At 47.0% G+C, this 21,961-nt stretch overlaps 1 protein-coding gene across 4 annotated transcripts in view; it reads right to left on the reverse strand.

Moving 5' to 3' along the window:
* Positions 1–21,961, reverse strand: part of ST3GAL5 (ST3 beta-galactoside alpha-2,3-sialyltransferase 5) — a 296,048-nt gene that overhangs the window by 177,542 nt on the left and 96,545 nt on the right. For all 4 annotated transcript variants that reach the window (XM_086964249.1, XM_086964246.1, XM_086964250.1 and 1 more), the window contains one exon: positions 17,670–17,753. The gene's annotated coding sequence lies outside the window, so the exon portion shown is untranslated. The remainder of the gene's footprint in view (positions 1–17,669; positions 17,754–21,961) is intronic.

The following is a 21,961-nucleotide window of genomic DNA, read 5'->3' on the forward strand; positions in this document are numbered from 1 at the left end:
TGTTCTCAGCAAAGTAGTATCGGGTAGCCTTTTTTAAGTCTTTGCGTATGGTTGGTATCTTGAGGTAACCAGGGAAGATCGGGTATATTCGCTTTCTTGCTATGTCTGGACAGGATAGTGTTAGTGTCAGTGGTGAGTGGTCTGAGATGCCCCTGGGTTTAATCTGCACGTCATTCATGGTGAGGAGCCCATTCCCCAAAGCAAGAAAGTAGTCAATACGGGACAGACTGTCATGTACAGCTGAATAATAGGTGTACTGTCTGTCCTCAGGATGCAACTGTCTCCAAATGTCCACTAGACCCAGTGCCACTAGAAATTCGCTAAAGCGGGAGGGACCCGGGTTGGGCGCTCGAAGTGGAAATCTATCGTGCACGTTATGCACCACCGCATTAACCTCATGGGCGCTATTGTAATTACGGCCGTATGCTGAGATTTTTAAAAACCCATGTTACATGACGAGCTGGGCTCGTCATCAGCGTGCGAGGAGGCTACACCATGACGAGCCCAGCTCGTCATGAGCGTGGAAGGGGTTAAAATCTCCTCCTATGAGAAGATCTCCTTCTGGGAGTTCCAGTAGGAATTTCCCTAAGTCAGGAAGCGCGACTGTGTGTAGTGCTGGCGGGATATATACTGATACTAGTGTCAACGGCTTCCCATCCCATTGTCCATGTGCCGCAGCAAAACGGCCCTGGTCGTCTGTTTTAGTGGATTGTAATATGAACCTGGATGACTTTTTTATTAGTATGCCTGTGCCCCGTGACCCTGAGGTGAATTCTGAGTGTGCAATCATTTGGTACCCTCGCCTATCTAATGCCCGGCTAGCCGCACCCACCAAATGTGCTTCTTGCAGTAGAGCCACCGAGGGACTCAGCCTCCGGATGGCTTGCAAAACCAATCCACGCTTGATCTTGTCACCCAATCCCCGCACATTCCAGGACAGCAGCTGCAATGGTGGCACGGGCCCCCGCTCCGGTCCCCGGCCCACTAGATCACTCCGTGTATCTTGTGCCATTGTCTGTCTGCAGCGGTAGGTCCTTGTGTACCCCTAGCTTACCCTGTTGTGTCATTCGTGGAACTGTCCCTATACCGTTGTGTGTGTGCCCTAGTAGATCCTTTCGAGTCAAACAGTATGAACAGTTTGTTAACATTGTGAACAGACCCCTCCCCAACTCCCCCCCTCCCTGCCCCCCAGCCATACGGACATGAAACCGCCCGCCACCCCAACTAAGCTGAGTGCTCAACCCGTTCCCCACACAAATTATACTTGCTTGATGGGGCGAAGGACTCTCCGTAGATGGCAGCCCCTCTCACTCTCTCCAGGTGTCCCAGCCCGGTATCCAGTGGCGGCCCATCTGGCCCAACGCCGAGTTCTCAGGATGTCCATAATCACCGGTAGTTACTGGTCCTCATTAACCCCTTCGTCCGCGCTGTTCCTCACTTGCGATTGGTCTTCTGACTCATGTCGAGAATCTTGTGAGCTTCGAAGCCCTCCTGTTTTTAGAGTCTGGTTTGGTCTGTTCGAACGGCGCGGATGAGTGGCCGGCCGCCAGCCGTCCAGCCAATCTCTGGCTATTTCAGGATTATCGAAAAACCAGGTCCTGTTGTCCGCCACCACACGCAGCCTGGCCGGGAACAGCATTGAGTATGGAATCTCACGCCGTCTTAGTTCTTTTTTCACATCCAGGAACGTCTTTCTACGGCGGGCCACCTCCGCCGTATAGTCCGGAAAAAAGGCCAGTGTTGTTTTGAATTTTGAGCGGTGGTGAGACCCGCGCTGCTTGCAAGATGGCATCCCTGTCCCGGAAATTGAACAATCTGGCCAGAATCGGGCGTGGGGCCGCACCCGGCTTTGGTTGTCCCCCTGGGACCCGGTGCGCCCTTTCAACGGAAAAGAAAGCGGACAGGCCCTTAGGTTGGAGTTCTTTCTTTATTAACTCTTCCACGTAGAGGTCCATCGCTCTGGTACCTTCAGATTCTGGAACCCCTAGGATCCGGACGTTGTTCCGTCTGGACCGCCCTTCCTGGTCGTCCAGCCTTTCGCGCAGCATCCTGTTCTCCGCTGTTATCTTCTCCACCGCTGATTGTAATTCCGAGACATCCTCGACCAGAGACTTTGTTACCACCTCCACGGAGCTCACCCTCTCCGACATTTTGTGAAAGTCCGCCCTTATAAGGGTAATTTCGGTGGATATCGTGCCTATCGTTGCTTGTACCTGAGTCAGGGCTCTCATGACGTCATCTAGCGTAGCTTTCTTCCCGCCCATGCCTTCTGCCGCCTTGCCCGTCGACGTTTTCCCATCTGTCGGAGAGGACATGGTCTTATCATAGGCAAATTTATCGATTCTGGTCTGCGTAGTGCCGCCCTTTCCGCCTTTACCCGCCATGGTGATCAGCACTATTACACAGTAGAGTTGGTCGCTGCGCAGAGGCGTACCCGAGCACACAGAGACAAGTTCAATAGATATGGATCAACGTGCACTAACTGCAATATTGCCACGCCGCACTGCCTGCACACCTGGTTAGGACAGCTGTCACCCTGGTTCCAGTCTGGAGTATCCCAGCAGGCGATGAGAGGCGCTAGGCGCGGAAGCTAGCGTTGATAGGCTCTTGCCCCACGATCTAGTGTCAGATTAGGCCTTGGTTGGCGAGCGATGTCACTCCCTGAGGTTGTTGAAAGTATGAGCTGGCAGGCCGCTCTGTGCGTCGCTCAGTTTGAGGTCTGTAGCGCCTCTATCCAAGATGCTGATGTCTCGTGCCCCCAGTCTCGCACCTGATGCTTAGCGTCGCGGCCCAGTGGGGAGCCTCTTCACTCCGCGCAGGTGTACAGCAGCAACTCTTAAAGGGGAATAGCACATAGGTTTTGATAGATGGGCCCGCTACGTCGCGCTCACAGCGCTTGCGGTGCGCATTGCTGGCTGTAGCTGTCCTGACCCTCCCCCTGACTCCGGCCGGGCTATCACTCCCTTCAGTGGCTGTGTGCAGCGCTCCTGGTACACACCGGTGCCCCCTCCGTCCAGTGTCCACCGCTAGCTCCTTGAGATATGGGGCGAGTTGTACTGCTCCAAGATGGCGGCACCTTCCAATCGCCGCCGCTGTTCCTGTCGGATTCAGCCCGCTTTACAGTCCGGAGTGCCGCTCCTGCCACAACCACTGCATTCCCGTGGCAGTCGCTGGTGATCCGCTGCTCTCCCCTATGCAGCGCTGCCAATGGTTGAGTGCCGGTGCCTGATCACTCACGGACGGGCGCTTCCGGTAGATCGTGCCCAGGTCCGCCGCATTTCCGGCCGGGTCAGTCAGCAAGGAGAGCCCCTGGTCCGTATCTCCTTCCTAGGCCACGGCTGTCGTTGGTGATATCTTTGTCCCACGATGTCCGATTTCACTCAGCGGCAGCGCGCCATGCACCGCCCGGTCCCGGGCGTCAGGTCACCCCTGCAGAGGTCTCTCAGTTAACGGATAAGTGCACGGATTGATTGAGAGGCTGCTCTATCCACGGAGCTCGCCTTTTAGGCAGCCGCCATTCTCAGCCGCTAGCCATGCCCCTCTCCTGTATTTTAAAGTTGGTTTCAGCAGTAACAGGGTCAGAAAAGGTCATAGAACCAAAAAATGGCAGAATAGTATTATCCATCCAATCTAAGTATTATACAGAATTTATTTTTCAGACGCTTTGTGTGTAGCAAAAAAATTGTACTTGGCTCTCAAAATAAATTTGTGAGGATATTGGACGAGCAGCTTTGTTGGTCCGTTCATTTTAAATTATTCAACACTGCACCACAACAGATTAAACGTAAACTAGTAAAACATTGTTTTGGTTATCCATAGTATAGTATGAGAGAAATAATTGGTTAAATGACAGTGTAGATCACCCATAAACTCTCAAATGCTACTGATAGCATGCTCTTTCCTGGGTCTTTAAAGGACATTCACGTTGTTGCACCACCATTTTTAATCTCTTAGTTGATATAACCAAAAGCTAGTTTATTATGTACCATCTAGTATATTTTTGTTGAGACACATTCGTTCTAGTCAAATATAAATGTCTCTTAACCTATAATTGCTTGCATGTTGGACCAAGGGCATATTTTTTTGTTGGTCAATGTTCACGGTTGTTTATCATTCGATGCTGCACCAAAATAAACGAATAAATAACCTTGTAAAATTGATCTGTTAGACTTGTAGGGGTACCAGATCAACAAAACAAAAAAAAGACAGAAATAGACATGTGCCACTCACCCGCAAATTCATGAGATTAGTGCCTTAGTTTCCCCGTGAGGATAATATTGTGAAGGACTATAGTATGCTCTGGTATTGAACGAGCCATTTTCCCCACACGCAGTGGTGTCCTGAGTTCCATCCATTGTTCAAGCACATATCGTCTCACACTGCACACTTCTACCCAGTGGAACAGAGGAGACAACGATTTCCGGCAAGCCAAGAAGCAGTAGAGAAGTGACCTGCTTACTCAGATCCTACTAGTTACTGTACTCCATTCAGACCTTTCAGCCAATGGAGCCATGGGTGAGGCTGACAACTCTTGGGAAGGTTTCTCTGTTGTGCTGCATTTCAGGTAAGATTGAACTGTTCGTTCAGAAACATGGAAAGCCGCTCAAAAACAAGAGAGAGGCCTCATAAAATGGTGACTCAAAGTCTCTGTATCTTTGCAGAAAGAATAGATTTTGATCAAATTGTGAATTTTTGGCACACTTGAAGGGATGGAAGTTGGGATAAACTCCCAAGTCGAGTTCTTGGATTTTAAATACTTTGGGTCTGGTTTGTGATCGGGATTTTGAGATTGCAAGAGTTTGTAGAGTGCCAAGCCATCAACAGATGAAGTTTCAGAACTCATCCATATCAACATGAGACCCAATATATTTCAAGGAAAGGATCCAAAATGGGTGTTTCACAGGACTTTGTGAAAGGAATCATAGGCAAAAGCTTTCTGGCCGTCAGAAAGAGACTAAAGGGGTTGAACATTACCTTTGCATCTGCTGGGCCCTCCGAGGCAAAAAAACTTATAAGTGAAAAAACATGTACGTGCCAAGAACCAAGCTAACTAGACAAGTAGTTGAATAATATCTTAGAATCAGTCATAGGTACTTGACCAACAGAGTTGGTTTGGCATTTCTCCTAATGCTTTATCGTTTCTATGTCACAGCTGATGTGTGATCACCTGACAGGGAGCCAATGTATACTTTTGTCTATTCTTGTGCATTACATCGATTATATACCACAACTGGTAATATGTGATCACCTGTTATTCCTTAATTCACGATGTTGCCTGCTGTTTAAATAGCAAATGTTCTGTGCATCATGATGTGGATGCCGACACAGACACTGCTGCTTAGTCTTTAAGGGTACTTCCTCTTCATTAACTATTGGTAGGACAATGTATACCTTGACCAATGAGTACTGATCGCCTGCCACTACACTTGTACTTACAGTACTGAGAGATACTTTTATTGGCAATGGCTTTCTCTTACTATCTTGCCTGTCTACAGTAATGGAATCCATTTAGCCTTATTTTCAGATTGGTAAACTTAAATATTTTGCAACATTTGTACTTGTATTGGAGTTGCTGGTTAATGATTGGTGCACCTTATTTTGTGGAGTCTTCTTGGGCATTCAACTAACCTGCTAAGATATTTATTGGGACTGACGAAAGGTGGCAGGGGGATTGCTTGCCTGGACGTTTTCAGTGGTTTTTCTATTTCTGTATTACTTTTCCACTTTCATGATGTTCTAAGATGTAATAATACTTTAGTTACAATCATCCGCTATCATTTGCATCACTTTGTGAATCTGGAAAGTATATGCACCCATAGAAGCTTTTCCTAGCAGATGAAGACTTAAGAGGGAGATGTAAACAAGGTAAACTTTCATTACCCATAGACAGACTTCTTAATTTGAGGGGGAAATGCACAAGAAAAGTTAGTATCAGGGCCATTTTATAAACCATGAACAGAATTGATAGTTGCCTGAAAGTCTCCAAAGTTACCACAGTTGCCAGGTGGGAGATAGACTGCATGGTTAGTCAACCACAGCCTCTTAAGTTTAGATGTAGCATTAGCAGTGTCAGGGCAAGAAAGCTTGCTGGGTCAGGAAGAAGGAGTAAAAAGGTTATTTGCATGGTGTCGTCTATACTTCTCACTCTGTCCCGCATAAGCTTTCCTTTTCCACAAACTCCTGTTGTATGGCGTTTTGGATTCCGAATGGATTTTCCCGATTCATGCCCTTATATAGGTACAATTCGCGTTGCCCTTATATAGGCATAGAAATCAAGCCCTTCTTTAGGCCTAGCCCATGCAACCCAAATACAGGCATGGCTACTTCCATTCGTTCACCAAACGTCACAACGATTTCTTGGAAAACCAGCTTAAGGCGTTAGGGACTTCCCCTTGCTTGAATATTGATTTCTCCAAGAACTCAGTTAGTTTTACAATGAACATCTATTCCTTAGGGGTTCATTCATGACGTTCATATGCCCGACTTTACGTCAAACATGGCATTCCTAAAGACCTTCAAGGTATAAGGAAAATGCTACTGCATCTGTTCTTGGCATGTAGAGCTGCAGATTCTTACATTGCGTATTAGATCGCCACCTGGTGTTGGGCTCGGATGATTGCATGTTGTGGTCGTCTTGGAAGAAGTCTTTGTAGTCACGAGATAGTTGACTCCTCCCTTGGACGATAGTGTGCATGGGCTTCGTCTCCATCCTTAGATTGTGTTTCGCCATGATGGGAAATGATGGAGTTAGTAGAAATAGAAAAAGGGATGTCCATGTGTGTGTAACTAATTAAGATAGAACTGGAACAGATACAGGCCCCGGGGAGGCGGGATGGCGTGTAAGAATCTGCAGCTCTACATGCCAAGAACAGATGCATACTGGTAAGTAGCATTTTCTGTTTGAGGCATACGAGCTGCAGATCTTACACTGTGCATCGATTGTACAGCAGTGTCTCCCGTAGCGGTGGTCACCTGTATCTGTTGCAGTTGTTTGAAAGAGTTTTGAGGACAGCTTGGCCTACTGCTGCTTGCTGCTTGGCTTGCACATCAACACAGTAGTGTTTAGTGAAGGTGTGTGTTGTAGACCATGGTGCTGCCTTGCAGATGTCTTCTAGGGAAATGTTTCCTAATAAAGCCATAGAGGCTCCTAGTTTTCGTGTGGAGTGTGCTCTAGGAGGAACTGTTATTGTATGTTTTGCTTTCTGATAGCATGTTATGTTATGTTATGTTACAAAAATTTTAATACCGCGCTCATACACCAATTGGTTTCTTGGCGCTCATAGACAACAGGGGTGTAGCACGGGGGGTGTGAACAGCTAACCGTGAGCAAGGCGGAACAGATAAGTTTTTAAAGATTTGCGAAAAGTGGGGTAGTCAGGAGTGAGCCGGATAGGGAGAGGGAGGGAATTCCAAGTGAAAGGGGCAAGGAAGGAGAAACGAGCACCACTGTGCTTCTTACGACGAAACCTTGGAATAACCAGCAGATTGTGGGCAGAGGATCTGAGGTGTTGGGAAGGAGTGTAAGAATGGAGACAGGAAGAAATAAAAGCCGGAGCAGAAAAGAAGAGAGATTTGAAGATGGTGCAACCAAGCTTGAAGATGCATCCTTGTATACATTTTACAATCCACCTTGCCATTCCAGCTTTAGAGATGGGGTTGCCTTTATGTGGTGGAGAGAAAGCTACAAACAGTTGCTTTGTTTTACAAAAGGATTTGGTCCTATAAATGTAATGGAGAAGAGCTCTTTTTACATGTAGTGTGTGTAGAGCTCTCTCTGCTACAGAGTCTGGGTTTTGAAAAAACACTGGCAACTCTACGGATTGATTTAGATGAAAGGGAGTAATTACTTTAGGAAGGGATTTGGGATTAGTTAGTAGAACCACCTTGTTACGGTGTAATTGTAAAAATGGTCTTGTACAGTGAAAGCTTGAATCTCACTAACTCTCCTAAGAGAGGTAATAGCAATAAGGAAAGCGGTTTGCCATTTAAGGAATTGCAGTTCACACTTATGTAAAGGTTCAAAGGGGGGCCCCATGAGCCTGGTAAGACCCCCACTGAATCACTACTGGAAGCCAGGGACCCCCAAGCAATTTGTACGATATACATTTCAAAAATTAAAACAGTCATTCGCAAAAAATACACAAAACAGTACACACCAAGCAAATGAACTAGTGTGGCTCACTGGTTAGAGGTGGCAGACCCGAGAGCAGAGGACGGCCCGGGACCAGGGTTCGATTCCCGGCGCGGCAGGTTTCCGGACCAGGGTCAGCGGACTGGATAATTCTCTCGCCTCGGTGCCCACTCTGATCAGCGATCACACTCGGCAACTCTGGGCATTAGCTTGCCTCATCTTCACTAACGGCCCCACCAGACCGCCGGGGATGCCTGGTCTCACCCTGGAGATACCCATTAAGGGACCATCTCTCAGGGAAGCCAGGAAGGGTTTTCGCAGCGGTCGAAGCGCCTTGGGACCCTCCGGGTAAGTAGTGCGCTATATAAATTCCTATACATTTACATTTACATTTAAGAACAATGTTTAGGTTCCACACTGGAGAGGGTGGTAACCTAGGAGGAATGATTTGTTTTAATCCTTCAATGAAAGCTTTGATTGCAGGAACTCTAAATAACCACATATGTTGTCTATTTTGTAGATATGCTGCAATGGCTGCAAGATGTAAACGTATAGATGAATATGCTAGATTACATCTTTGTAAATGGAGAAGGTAACAGATGATATTCTGTATGGAAGCATCTAGAGCAGTGGTTCCCAAACTTTTGACTGCTGAGGACCCCCACTGAATCACTACTGGAAGCCAGGGACCCCCAAGCAATTTGTACGATATACATTTCAAAAATTAAAACAGTAATTCGCAAAAAATACACAAAACAGTACACACCAAGCAAATAATCAAATTACTAAAGCGTTTATTATTTTATATTAAAAAAATATGCAAAAATCAAAACATTTCAATGGGACGGATGGGGCTGCATCTCGGCGACTAACTTTTCAATGTTTGGTTTTATTTCAGAAAGAGGAATCCTCCAGTCTGATTCTACGTTTTTCAAACTATTTCTGTATTTATTTTTTAGATACACAAGATCTGAGAAAGCTTTTTCACATAAATATATGGTGGGGAAAGGAAGTAAAACCTTAACCTCAATACAAAGACCTGGGCCTAAATCTATTGTTTCTTTGCTCCCCATGCCATTCCAGCTTGAACCCAGCCATATGCATATCCGTCCTGACCGTGCTTCTAATGGGAACCGTCCAGCCTGAACTGCCAGGGCAGGTCCACCCTGGACTGGAAACAAGCATCCTAGGACCGGTTTCGGGGTTTCGACCCTCATAAGTCAGGATGAAAGCTTGACAGCACATATAATTCATCCAAAAGCTTATGGAAAGTGGGCAAACGGACAGCAGCGTGAAAACCCTCTTGATGATCCTGGCTGCATCTTTTTTAACCCGCCTGCCAAGTAACAGTAACTGACACTCTGAACATGTGCCTTTTCCCGCAGCAGCCATAGACCCCCCAAAAAATAATTAGGCCCTGATGTGCCATTTTCTTGCTAATTTTCTTGCTGTAGGTGAGAATGCCATGCCAGCAATGACGCACTTTCATGTTCTTGAGATCAGACACTGATTTTGTGTAGTGCAGCCTATGAAGTTATTTTAAGTGCATTTGTGTACCCGTAAATTAGCAAAATACAAGCAATACAGATTAGTAAACCCGGTGACAGTTCTCCAGTCGTAACATGAGGTACTTAATTCATTCATGGCAGGCAAAGCACATGGCATTAGTGGCAGGTTTTTAGTTTCTGCCTATTCAAGAGCAGCATTCATGTTTTTATATCATGAGCTATGAATGACAATTATTCAGGAATGGCAAATCTACCTCAGTGACTGAGTCACCCATAGCGAGCAAAATAAAAGTCATGGGTTCCATTTATTCAGTGATGGGGCGGGGCGGAGCAGGAGGTTGATTAACAAGACCCTCTTAAGTGTGTTTATTAAGACGCACTTCTAGAAAAAGCAACTTGGATTTTTATAGCATTGTTCACTTTCACTTTGATGAGGTTGATAACATAAAAATGAAACTCTTTTTTGATGCGTGTTTTCACTTTAAACTTATGCGTATGTCATCAAGGCAGGGTTGTGTATCCTGTGGGGGAAAGTACCTTAGTTTATGAAGGGATGACAATCACGCTGCAACCGCTCTGGGTAAATATGTTTTTTAGAATGATGCTTACAAGCATTGATTGTATAATGTGCCATGAATAAACAGTGTTAAAATTCAATAATTTGGACTATACCTCGAGTGCAGCTACACTTTCCATGAAACAAACCTTGACGGCAGAAATGAACCTCACTGCCACTAGCATATAACAAGCGGATCGCTCAACACATGTTTGGAATCAGACATATCAAAAGGCTTCTGCTAATTCCTCTTGTGTAGCCGAAAAACACTCATGTGTTTCTCTTTGATTTCCAGGGTGAAGTGCCCTCCTGCTGGCCCGTGGAGCCAAATGCTGCTTAGCCTTGAAGCAAGAGGCACAGCTGTACTCTGCATTCAGGGCAGAAAGTGCAGAGGGGACATTGCGCCGCAAACCTCTCTAGAGCTGGTATAAACACAAGGGGACACACACTGCTTTGTGAGTACGACTTCAAGGCAGGCAGGCAGGCTGGCAGAATACAATAATAAATTAAGGCCAATCACCCTTCAGCTTGCACCTAAAGCTGAATGGTGATTGCCAGATTTTATTGTGGTCTTGCCTGCATCTGCGTTGTCATTTACAGCTCTTGTAGCGCATGGGCGTTTTGTTTTTCTATGACCGTTATAACGGCACTCGAGTCCCGCGGACCCCCTTGGAATGTGTCACGGACCCCTGGGGGTCCGCGGACCACAGTTTGGGAAACGCTGACCTAGAGGATCAATTTGATTATTAGTGTAGTAAATGGCAAATCTCTTCCATTTTGCAGCATAGCCGGCTCTAGTAGTAAATCTTCTGGCTTCTTTAATGATATTCATACAGTCTGGTGGCAGGTTAAGGTAACCAAACTCTAAGACTTCTGGAGCCATATCGCCAGATTCAGTTGACTTGGATCTGGATGTCTGATGTCTCCATAGTTGTGCGTTAACATGGATGGTGTAAGACACAGTCTTTGGTGTGGAACTAGAGAGAGTTCTAGCAATGTGGTGAACCATGGTTGGTGTGCACATGTGGGAGCTACCAGAATCAATTCGAGAGATTGTTGTCTCAGCTTGCGTACTATTAGTGGTATTAGCGGGATTGGCGGAAAAGCGTACACAAATCTGCCTGACCAGTTCATCCATATGGCATTGCCCTTGGACAGCGGGTGTGGAAACCTGGTGGCGAAGGTTGGGCATTTCACGTTTTCTTGTGTTGCAAACAGATCTATGTCTGGATGACCATCTATTGTGAAAGAATGGTAGAAGAACTTGCAGATGTAGTTCCCATTACTGAATCAGTTGTGTCTGTCGACTTAACAGATCTGCTATCTGATTGTGAACTCCTGGAAGGTGTTCTGCATGCAGATATATATTTTGTGGAATGGCCCATCTCCAAATGTTCTGTGCGAGCTGGGACAGTTGCAGGGAATGTGTCCCTCCTTGCTTTTGAATATAGTACATGGCTGTCATGTTGACCGTCCGGATCAGGACGGCTTTGTTCTGCACATGTACTTGGAAGGATTTTAGTGCTAGGAATATTGCTAGCAGCTCTAAGTGATTGATGTGAAGCACCTTTTGTTGAGCCGTCCATCCCCCCCCCAGAGTTGTATGGTGGAGCAGATGGGCTCCCCATCCTGTGAGGGATGAGTCTGTTGTACGTACTATCTGTGGCACAGGTTCGAGGAACGGCCGCCCTCTGGATACGTTTTTGGTGTTCCACCACTGCAGAGAACGATGTGTGCGGCTGTCCACCAACACCAGGTCTGTAAGTTGTCCTTGAGCCTGATTCCACTGATGTGCTAGACATTCCTGCAATGGGCGCATTTGCAGTCTTGCATATGGAACAATAAAAATGCAAGATGCCATCATGCCTATGTTGTCTTCTGAGATGAGATGCTGCTTCTACTGCTAGGCACTTTGTAAACACTTGTGGTAAATTTGTGACCCCTTGTGGTAAATTTGTGACCCAGAATGGAAGGACTTTGAACTGATAGTGTTGTCCTTCTAGTACAAATCTGAGATACTTCCTGTGAGAAGGATGTATGGGAATGTGGAAGTAGGCATCCTTGAGGCATTGTTGCAACAATGGGAGCACTTGTTGTGAAGTGATCATGTGAAAATGATCTGAGTGTATATACAGATTGAGAGGCCTTAGGTCTAGAATTGGTCTTAGTGTTCCGTCCTTTTTGGGTATTAGGAAATAGAGTGAGTAAACCCCTGTCCCTTGATGTTGCAACGGAACTAGCTCTATTGCATCTTTCTGCAGCAATGAGAGAACCTCTTGTTGGAGCAGCATTAGATGGTCTGTGGACATTGGACGCTGTCTGGGTGGTATATGTGATGGGGTAGCTGTAAGCTATAGGCAGTAACCATACTGGATAATTTGTAATTCCAGACAGGTAGGAACTGTGTTAGTCTGCCCCCTACAGGGGTGGAATGCTGTTGGGGGAGCAGAAGGAAGTCACTGTTTTGTGTTTGGAGAGGGACGATTATTGTTATTTCCTCGGCCTCTTCCCTTGATGTTGTTGTTGCCTCTGTAACCTCCTCTAAAGTATCCTCTATTGGAGGATGTTTGTGTATTGGCTTTAAAGGAAGCGAAATTGTCTACTCCAGCATGTTTGGAGCCTCCTCTGTAGAAGGAACAACAAAATGAGCCTCGTGCTTGGGTGGACTGCAGAGCTCCCATAGACTTTGCTGTGTCAGTGTCTTTCTTCATTTTTTCAAGTGCTGTGTTTACCTCTGGACCTAACAATTGTTGTTGGTTGAATAGTTGATTTAAGATAGTAGTTTGCACTTCTTGCTTAGATCCAGAAATGCGTAGCACGCGTGACGTCTAAGGAGGACATTGGCGTTTATTGCTCTAGATGCAGTGTCTGCTATATCTAGTGCGCATTTAATGGAGGCATTTGATATAAGCTTACCCTCTTGTTTGAGGCCATTTGCTTGTGCCTTATTTTGGTCAGGAAGATGTTGTAAGATTCGCTAACTGATCATAGTGAGCCCTATCATATCTTGCGAGGAGGGCCTGTGAGTTAGTGATGCGCCATGTATCTCTAGCTTGGGCTACTATTCTTTTGCCTGAAGCGTCTATGATCTTGGATTCTTTATCAGGAGGTGGTGCTTCGCCTGATGTTTGGGAATTAGCTCTTTTCCTAGCATTTGACACTACTAGGGAGTCTAAGGGTAGTTGTCCTTTAATGTAGGCAGGGTCCCCAGGAGCGGCTCTGTACTTTGTCTCTATCCTTGGGTTTATGATTCTAGCACGTAAAGGATCTTTAAACACTTCTGGCGCATGCTTATTTACTCTTTTAATCATTGGCAGTATTTGCAAGGTTTTTTGGGAGTGTTCAATAGGGTCTAATAAATAATCTTCTTCTGCCTCATCTGAATGCATGGTGACATTGTGATAGATGGCAGTCCTATTAATTAAGTGACCAAACCTAATATTGTCTTCTGGAGGAGAAGGTTTAGATGGATATGTATGTGGGCCAGGAATATCTGGTACATCTTGTGGGTTTGGATACTCCTAGTCTGGTGAACCTGTTGGGCAGGGAAAAGGGTCATCTGGGTCTCTCCCTCCCCCCATGCTATACTGATCATCATCAACATCCTGAGGTAGTGTATGTGGTGGAGAATGAGGAGAAATTCGAGGTGAAATGTTTAAAAGGAGAAGGAGAAGGAGATACAGGAGAAGAAGGGTGCATAGGAGATGTGTCAGAGTCCTTCTTGACAGGCACTGGAGGTGTAGGTGCTGTATCTGACTTACTCTTCCTGTGTGGTGTAGTAGAAACATGTCCTGTTTCTGGATCAATGTAGATTCTTTTTTGTAAAGGATCTGGTTGAAAAAGCTCCTCTTCTTGAGGCACAGCCTTCGGTGCCGATTTTTTCGGTTCCGAACCAGTTTGTTGCTGGTCGTTAGCCTTAAGAGCTGATGTTGAGTCCTTTGGCGTAGACATCGGCACTGAAGATATTGTCTTTGTAGCCGAAGCCTGTTTCATGGACTTCAAAACCGCAGTCTGCAAAACCACTACTCTGTAAACTCCACTGGTTGCCGGTCGAACAGAGAGCTGCATTTAAGATCGGCTGCCTGACCTATAAAGCTGTGACTGGTACGTCCCCCGTCTTTCTGAAGTCCCTAGTGACTCCTTACCGTCCGGCACGCAACCTTCGGTCCTCCCACCGTCAACTTCTGACCGCAGTCCCAATCAAACTCAAAAAATATGGTGGTTGCAGATTTGCTCATCTGGCTCCCAAACTCTGGAACCAGTTGCCGTTATCTTTCAAATCCTCCATGTCTCTGCTGGAAACCAATCTTTTTACACAGTCTGGCTAGCTCCCCCTCTCTACATCTCTCAGTACCACCCAGCGCCAGGAAACCTATGGTGACAGAGCGCTATACAAGTTCCTCTTAAGATAAGATAAGATAAGACTTGGAATCATTGGAAGCAGGCTTTGTCTGTTTCTGCATCGAGGGTATCTGCTTCGGAGTGGAAGCTGTTTTTGGGGCATCGGAAACAGGCTTTGTTGTTTTCAGGGCTGCTTTGTCTCGGAGTCGACTGTTTCAGAGTGTTTTTCGGAACCGTGACTTCTTTCTGTTGTGGTATCGGCACATGCGGTTTGCTCGGTGTGGGGCTACCAGAAGGCTTCATTATTTTCTTTCGGAGCCGGGCTCGATGGCGGGGCTTTCAAAGTGTGTTTTCGGTCTCGACTGGACCCCGGAGGCGAAGTGTTGACCTTTGCCTTCGATTTAGGTGTTTGGGCTGGGGTAGGGGCAGTAGTACTTACGTCTTGACTCGAAGGTATGGAGTCATCGGAGTCATCTGCCTTGGATACGATCTGAAGATCATCAGAATCTTCTTCTGGGACGCATGGACCTTCGTCGAAGATATCCACTGGTTCCGGAGCTGATCTCTGCAGATCGTGTCGACGGGCCCTCCGATCTCGAATGGTCTTTTTCGATTGAAAGGCTGCACAGGCTGTGCAGCTAGATTCGCCGTGTTCTGGCGATAAGCACAGGTTACTGATCTCGTGATGGTCACGGTGAGGAAATTTTGCTCCACACTCGGGGCATCTTTTGAATGGCGTCCTTTCCATGAGGTGTAGGCCTCATGGCGTGGGTAGGCCCAACGGCCCGCGTTGACGACCGGAATCGAGCTGATGCAGTCGAGTCGATGTTTATTGATATTGAAAGTTGTTTGGTGAAGTTTGAAGAAAGTTTTTTTGCGTCGAAGTACTTGAAAAGTAGATTCCGAACCGGAGCGGAAAAGTTTCAGCCGAACCCAGTGGCGGATAAAAACAATCTAAGGATGGAGTTGATGCCCATACGCACTATCGTCCAAGGGAGGAGTCACCTATCTCGTGACTACAAAGACTTCTTCCAAGACGACAACAACATGCAATCATCCGAGCCCAACACCAGGTGGCGATCTAATGCACAGTGTAAGATCTGCAGCTCCTATGCCTCGAACATATACCTTTACTTGCTATGGCAAAGCACGGTGGTTCGGAGCAGTTCAACGACCTACTTGCCCAATGCAGCTCGCTACTGCAAGTGCCGAAGGAAGGCGATTCTCCAGCTGGCGCACTGACAAGAAGCTGTCCTCCTCTGCCGAGAATCCAGCTCCAGTGTTTCTGACTCCCCTTGCGGGGTGTTGGGAAATCGAGTCCTGAGACAGAGATACAGACCTCCTCCATTCTAAGGTATGGAGCGGATTTGAACCTAGAGAAACCTTTGGTAGATTCTTGGCAAAAACTAAACCTATGCTAAAGACCATACTTACTTCTTCCCTCATACTAGACCTAGGTTAGGTACGTTGGGGTAGGCATATTTTAGAAGCACCAGTTGAGTATTTTAGCCTATGTTATTTATGTATGATTTTTATATGGCTTAGAAACCATACAATGCTATTACAGTATTATTTTATAATACTATTCTCGCTGTACGCATTATACTTTGCATTCTGTCTAACAATTGTAGCAGTTCACCTCTCTGGCATGAGAAAGAAGACTGTTCAATAAACCTTTTATTGAAAACGCCAGTCTCACTATTACTCTGCAAACTCTGTAGAAATGAAGCATGCACTATTGACTGAGTGAAATACTTATCTATTGTTTCCACAACTCTGAAGATAGTTATTCCAGTCCTAGGGAAACAAAGTTATCATGTTTATGCGGTTGTCAGCAACTAATCCCTTCTTGTGAATTCGAGAAAGTTTCTAGTGACCTCTGAGCTAGCTGGCACTCACAATTAAGTTTAGTATATTCGATAGAGACCTACTGACCTAAGTCCTACGTCTTATCTATAGGAGATATTATTCCAATGCACAGAGCCTATTAAGAATATAGGAACTGCACTACACTCCAAAACATGAAAGCTAGCAACTGCACTGTGTAGATTTATTTTGCTTTGACAAGCTTTGTGTGATTATCATTTGCCTGAGACAGACTGCTGCCCTCAACTGCTTTCTTCATTTGTCTGTGGAATGACAAACGGGAAGAAAAATAAAGGAAGCTTCTTTAAATCATGCCACCTCGCAAACAAGAAAGAACAAAAATAGTTGGCTCTTGATGAGCCCAAGATAAGTAAAGGACTACCTCTGCTGCCGAGGTCTTTTCATGCTCTACAGATGGACTATGCACACAAAAAAGAGGCAGCATTAAAGCAGCTGTGCAGTGGTGGAAAGGAAGCAGCAACACTGAATCAGCTTAATCCTGCCAAGTACTGTCAGATGCTGTGTGTTCTTGAGCTGGATTTGGGAATAAAGGTACTGCATAACCTGAGGCAGAGGGCACATCTACATTAGTGACCTTGTCAGATTACCAAAATACTGTTATTGCAGGTAAAACGCCCCCTTCTGCTCCCCGATTTATGCTTGGATACCCTTGAAAGAAAGCATTGACTGAAATTTAGAACTTGAACACCAAGTGATTGGTAGCCTCATATAACTGCTTTCAAAGCTGATGGTAGATCACATGAGAAAAAAAAGTATATTTTTACACAAATCGAATGTTCTAGGGTTTCCCGTCATAGCCTTGAGGTGGCTGCAGGTGATCTTTATATTCCAAAGTTTTCGTGGGCTTATGCATTCCACAATAAGGATCTGGGTCCAGTTGGAGAGTTCGGGTAACAGACCTCCTCAGGAAAGAGGGGGCATGGAGGTTTCCAATGTATGCATGCATTACAGCTGTACTGTTACTCTGTGATGTGTGTCTGTTCTGCTCCTTCTCCCTTCCTATAGTTATTAATTAGTATTATGAGCTTGTCTTGCATGTTTCCCACGTATTCTATGCGGAAATACTCACACATCCTGCCTTTGAGAAGAGGTTTACTCACTATTTTAATTAATTAAGTTTATATAAGTGTTTAAGCAGTTAATAAATAATTAAGGAGCATGTGCATTAAGTTTGAAGACCAAGGCAGGAGAAATAATGTTAATGCAGAAAGACTTTGAAGCAATGTGGAACTAAAAATGGCCTTACCGTAGGAAGGAAACACAGGCCCATTCTGTATGTTCTCTCACCACCTTAAGTTTTCTTGGTCATATTGAGTTTATTCTTAGAGATCTACAGAAAACAAAGAAAGGGAGTGAGACAATAGTCAGTTTTGCATAATTTATAAGACAAAACAATATCATTAGATTCAACGTTCATTGCATAATTTATAATACAAAACAACACCATTAAATTCAACGTTCATTCAACGTTCATCCAATATCAAATGTTTAATCCTATTTTCATTACATTTTTTTATTTAACAAATTCATTAAAACATCTCTTTTTGAAATGCTATCTAAACAAATTAAACATCTTGTGATCCCTTTGGGGATCAAAATTGCATTCTTTGACACACTTCAACAAGCTAACAACGAATATAATTCGATTTTCAATAGAAAATCATGTAGACATGGGGCACCTCTTTAAAGCCAGCATAATTAGAGAAAAATTGTGCAATTAGAAAAAAATATTGATATACTAACTGTCAAATTTTAATTAATTTCAGTCTGTATTGATGAGAACTCCAAGAGCATACAAAAACCATGCACAATTCCGTGCTCTCAACTTTCCACTCAAATTTCAAATAAAACAAGACTACTTTTTGGGGAGAAAATTTGTAGCGTCAAAATTCGGCACCTGTAACGTTCCTGCATCATAAAGTATTAAAATAATCTAGAGTTCAAAGACTCTGAATTTGTTTAAGTGCTAGGTGACAATGCTGGTGACAAAGTGCTCCTTACATGTTCACCTTTGACATCAATGTAAACGTGTTGCCCATAGCCAACACCAGAGACGGACATCTCTTATTTTTCACTGCGTAAAGACAACGTTTCCTTTGAAAAAAGTGTAGAAAATGTGGATACCAATAGACAAAATACACGGATCTCTTCACAAACCTAATCCGATGAGGCTCCATGCCCTATATACCAACAGTAGCAGTCACAACCATGTCAAATTCTACCTCAGTTGTGTTTAAAAGGAGGCTTGCTTCTTCAAGGTTATAGACACCCATGCTCTGAATCACCATTAAACTGGTCAGCCAAGATCGGGTAAGAAGAAGTGTTTAACCAGGCCACATCTCGTTTTTATTTTCTGGCCAATGGGTGAAAGACAGGGCCAGTTTGGGCAGAGATGGCAGGTGAAAGCAGCCTTCCTCTTTTGTCCCTTATCCTGAGCACATGTAGAGTCGCGTGGAATAATTTTTAGAGCAATATCTACTAGGTTATAGGTGGGAATTTAATGTACGAGGGTAGGCTATTGGACTGTTGACTAGAGGTAGTTTGGGATGATGACTGAGGGCCTTACAGTTTCATTCATTATTTCAAGGACTGCACGATTGGCTGGAGAGTTGAGCACCCAGGGTGCGGGGGAGGATGGGTGGGCGGATCTAAAAGAGGCTGGGCTGGTGGAGGCTCGCGAGTGGCTACCTACACGATCAGAGAGCGAGAGGCGAGGGGGGGGTGCTGGTCTACTTTCTGCTACCTCAACAAACCCAGGCAGTGAGCAACAGAGCAGGCAAGGATCATGACTGACCTGCATGCAACCGTAAGGCAAAAAGGAGGTGCAGGGCATATGTATTTAAAGCCACAAATATTACAAACAAGGCTATTTTGCAGACCTACAGGGCTATAAATGGCAGTGCAAAGGAGGTAATTAACAATTTTACGGATCAATCAATCACTCAGAGCATTTATATAGCGCACTACTCACCCGGAGGGTCTCAAGGCGCTAGGGGAGGGGGGTCCGCTACTGCTCGAACAGCCAGGTCTTGAGTTGCTTCCTGAAGGCGAGGTGGTCCTGGGTCAGGCGGAGGTGAGTCGGGAGGGAGTTCCATGTCTTGGCGGCGAGGTAGGAGAAGGACTGTCCCCCTGTGGTGGCTCTTCGGATGCGGGGGACGGTGGCGAGGGCGTGGCCGGTCGATCGAAGCTGGCGTTTGGGGGCGTAGAAGTTGAGGTGGCTGTTGAGGTATTCTGGGCCTTGGTTGTGTAGGGCTTTGTGTGCGTGGGTGAGGAGACGGAAGGTGATTCTCTTGTTGACCGGGAGCCAGTGCAGGTCTCAGGTGTCCGGAGATGTGGTTGCGACGGGGGATGTCCAGGATGAGTCGTGCTGAGGCGTTCTGGATCCGCTGGAGCCTCTTCTGGAGTTTGGCGGTGGTTCCGGCATAGAGGGAGTTGCCATAGTTCAGACGGCTGGTGACGAGGGCCTGGGTGACCGTCTTCCTGGTCTCGGAGGGGATCCACCGGAAGATCTTACGTAGCATGCGCAGGATGTTGAAGCACGACGAGGAGACGGCGTTGACTTGTCTGGTCATGGAGAGGGAGGAGTCCAGGATGAAGCCCAGGTTGCGTGCGTGGTCTGTTGGTTTGGGTGCGCTGCCTAGGGCGGGGGGCCACCAGGAGTCATCCCAGGCGGAGGGTGAGGATCCCAGGATGAGGACTTCCGTCTTGTCCGAGTTCAGTTTCAGGCGGCTGTTCTTCATCCATTCGGCTACCTCTTTCATCCCTTCGTGAAGGTTGGCTCTGGCAGTGGCGGGGTCGTTGGTGAGGGAGAGGATCAGCTGGGTGTCGTCGGCGTAGGAGATGATGTTGAGGTTGTGTTGGCGTGCGATGTCTGCGAGGGGGCTCATGTAGACGTTGAAGATGACTTCGGTGGCTTCAGATCTGAACGGGGGGAGGCGGATTCTGTGTCCTTCCGGCGAGGAAGGAGATGATCCACTCCAGTGCCTTCTCCTGGATTCCGACGTTGCTGAGGCGCTGTACTAGTGTACGGTGGCAGACAGTGTCGAAGGCCGCGGAGAGGTCTAGGAGGGAGGATGAGGGCTGCTGTTTCTTCGTTGTCAAGCAGGGCTCGGATGTCATTGGTGGCTGCGATCAGGGCGGTCTCGGTGCTGTGGTTGGCCCGGAAGCCAGACTGCGAGAGGTCGAGGAAGGCGGCCAGCTGCTTGTTGACGGTCTTCTCGATGACTTTTGCAGGGAACGGGAGCAGCGAGATGGGGCGGTAGTTCTTGAGGTCGGTGGGGTTGGCTGATGGCTTCTTTAGTAGAGCACTGAGTTCGGCGTGCTTCCAGCTCTCCTGGAAGGTAGCGGTGTCGAAGGAGGTGTTGATGATGTCCCGCAGGTGGGGTGCGATGACAACGTCGGCCTTGTTGAAGATGTGGTGAGGGCAGGGGTCGGTCGGAGATCCGGAGTGGATGGAGTTCATCGTGCGGATGGTGTCTTCGGTGCTGATCGGGGTCCAGGAGCGGAGGGTGGTGGTGGGGGGCGGTGGTTCGGTCATGGCGTGACACGGTTGAGTGCTGAAGCTGTTGTGTATGTCCGCGATCTTGTTGTGGAAGTAGGAGGCGCAGGAGTTGCAGAGGTCTTGCGAAGGGGTGATGTCGTTGTTTCCGGCGTTGGGGTTGGAGAGCTCTTTCCTTGCTGTTGTGTGCGTTGTTGTCCAGTCGTTCCTTGAATGCAGTTTTCTTGGTGGCGTGGATGAGTTGGTGGTGTTTTCGGGTGGCGAGCTTGAGGGCAGTCATGTTGTCCGGTGTTGGGTCTCTGCGCCAGGTTCTCGAGGGCTCTGCAGTTCTTCTTGGAGCTCTTGAGTTCGTCGGTGAACCATGGGGTTTTCTTGCTGCCGGGTCTGCTGGGCTGGGTCCTCAGGGGAGGCGAGGTCGTCTGCGCAGTCGCTGATCCACTTCGTGAGGTTAGTGGCCGCTTGGCTGGGGTTCGTTGCGCTGGTGGGTGGGTTCTTGCTCAGGGAAGTCACGAGCTGGTCGGCTGTAATCTTGTTCCAGCTTCTGCGGGCATCCTGTTGCTGGTGGTGGTGGATCGTGGTCCTTTTGAAGCTGAAGTGGACGCAGCTGTGGTCCGTCCAGTGGAGTCCGGTGGCGTGGCTGAAGGTGATGTCCTTGCTGGATGAGTAGACGGGGTCGAGTGTGTGTCCGGCGTAGTGGGTGGGGGTGGTCACCAGCTGCTTGAGTCCGAGGTTTGTGAGGTTGTCCAGCAGGGTGGTGGTGTTGCGGTCGTTGTTGTTCTCCAGGTGGAAGTTGAGGTCCCCGAGGAGGATGTAGTCAGCGGAGGGGAGGGCGTGGTCTACGCTGAATTGTGTGCGAGGTCCCGGGGGTCTGTAGATGAGGGTGCCTCTGAGGGTGGTCTTGGGGTTGATGTGGACCTGAAAGTGCAGGTGCTCGGCAGGTGCGAGGGTGTCGTCGGCGTTGGTCGTGATGCGGATGGTGTTCCTGTGGATGATGGTGATGCCTCCTCCGGTCTGGTTGATGCGGTCCCTTCGGATGACCT

Source organism: Lissotriton vulgaris, chromosome 3_2 (genome assembly GCF_964263255.1).
Source record: "Lissotriton vulgaris chromosome 3_2, aLisVul1.2, whole genome shotgun sequence".
Taxonomy (NCBI): Eukaryota; Metazoa; Chordata; class Amphibia; order Caudata; family Salamandridae; genus Lissotriton; species Lissotriton vulgaris.